The sequence below is a fragment of the Oculina patagonica genome, chromosome 9 (assembly GCF_052425735.1).
Source record: "Oculina patagonica isolate OP01 chromosome 9, crgOcupat, whole genome shotgun sequence".
Taxonomy (NCBI): Eukaryota; Metazoa; Cnidaria; class Anthozoa; order Scleractinia; family Oculinidae; genus Oculina; species Oculina patagonica.
In genome coordinates, this window is record NC_135766.1 from 26,149,279 (window position 1) to 26,151,569 (window position 2,291).

Sequence of the window (2,291 nt, forward strand, 5' to 3'; positions counted from 1 at the left end):
GATTTCAAGCCTCGCTTGCAAGAAAGAATAACTTCCGTTGTTTTGGTATCCCCAGATCCCTCCGGCCATTAATCGGAAGTGAATTTTTTTGTTTTTTCAAGGGAGACGTCTTTGCATAGACAATTCGCAGGTAATTCGATATCACAAAAATAAAATTTGATTTCTGAAATATTCACAGAGCTTGAGTAAGAAGTTGAGAACTTCTTTCTTCGCGTGGGAGGGTATACAGGTGGGTAACTGTAGCTTTCTCCTGGATAATTTGGCACAGACTTTGAAAGGTCAGAAATATACTGAAAACTGCTAGTGAAAAAGCCTTCCTATTTCACGCCAAATTTAATTTGGGCTACAAGATTTGTTACAAAGGGTGCCGTTCCGCTTTTAGTTTTCAATATTTTTTGTTATACCAATATTACCATTAACTTTTTTATGGGTCTACTGGCAAATGCTAGTCTGCGTTGCAGACGAACTAAACCCTGGTATAGACGGACTGTACCGAGGTTTTGTGACACGTCCGGCTGCGACGCAGGCTAGCAAATGCGTGAGAAAAAATGAAAACAAGAACGTACGTCTTACATTCCAGGTGTTCCGTTAGCGCAAAGAACGGCGATTGGAAAAAATGCGAGGGGTTTAGGGGTACTGCCCTTGGCTCGTCCTTTTTTTCACCTGTCGTTTTTTGCGCCGTTGTTCACAAACCGAACGCCTGAAACAGGCTACCCACCCAGGGCAAAAAAAAAATAAACAGATACGCTTTTTAAAAAAAATTAAATAAGAAAAAGAAAAGAAATTTGTCCAAACCCAGAAAGAGTACATATGTAGTCAAGTTGACAGGTTTAAATCAGTAACACAGGCGTTTTTATAATAAAACGTGATTTGTTTTTTATTTTTGAAATTCAAACAGTCGAACTACCTATAAATTCCAACAGCCCGCTGGACGAATCCAATAACTGTTGATTTAATTTTAAAATTCGGATGGAAAACCTATTCTTGGAGACTGGAATCAATAAAAAGTTTCCTTTTATGACATGTTCTTTTTTATCGCTTACACACAGAGCAAGTTACGAGTAAACAGTAAGCCATAAAATGACGAGTGCTGACTAAGTTTCAAGAACTAGGAATTGAATATACTTTATTCTATAACTATACTATTGTATTCTAATTTATCTTCTGAGTAAACTTGTCATTTACATTTTTTACATTAATATTACTTGATTAGCTTCTATCTTTTCTTTTACATTTTTTGATCTGAGAAAATGGGAAAGTCCTTACAGTGAGCGTGTATCTTTTCAAAATTTTGCTTTTATCTAACATGTAAATCGACATTTAATTCTAACTAAATCAATAAAGTTCATGCCATGATGTTCATCAAGAAATAACACAGAAGCGACTCCGCCCATGACACGACGCCATTCTGCCTACTATGTGACCATTCCCTGAGGATGACATTGACATTCGTGACATTGCGGGCCTGGGAAATTTGTTTTCCTTATTTGGTTGCAAGGGACGTGGAGGTGAATCTAAATCTAGTCCCTCCGGGTGGTGCCGACATTCGTTGGTATCCTGGTTAACAATGCAAACTTGACGGTTATTTTTCGTATTAACTGGAATGATACGATTGTTTATCACCAACACTGTGCTGTCAGGGTGTTGATACAGACCTTCCATGCTGCACTGATAGATATCATTACTGTCTACATATCCACGAGCATTTTCTAGAATATTTACACCATAATGGTCTGTGGATTGGATGCGGTTCCGAGTAATATAAGGATCCCCTGGCCCACGCAGTTCAACTCCACTTAACGCATTACAAAACACATCATTTTCTTTGATCAAGCCTTTTCCACACACAAGAAGTCCGTGCTTTTGGTTTCCATAGATACCATTGCCGCTGACATTAGCACTGCAGCCTATTTCAATGCAGACTCCTGAGCTGTTGTTTCGGCATACACTGTTATCTTGAATGGTGATCTCCGCTGGTTTGGCGATACTGATACCACAGCCCTCGTTGTTATGAACATTATTACCTCGGATAAGCAGACCTTCACTGCCGGAAAAGTGAATACCATGACCCGCATTATCAAAAATTGTGTTGTTATCCACACAGGCATAGTTCTTGTCTGGTCGAGGGCCTGTTGAAAATGATAAAAAAGAATCAAACAATAATGTAAAAAATTGAACTTCTTAATTCACCTGTTTGTGCTAAAAAAATTCTGAAACAATGCTGTGTTACTTAGCAACCATTTGAGACTGCATTTGAGTTGCAAAGTTGGGAGGACGGAAACTAACCTTAA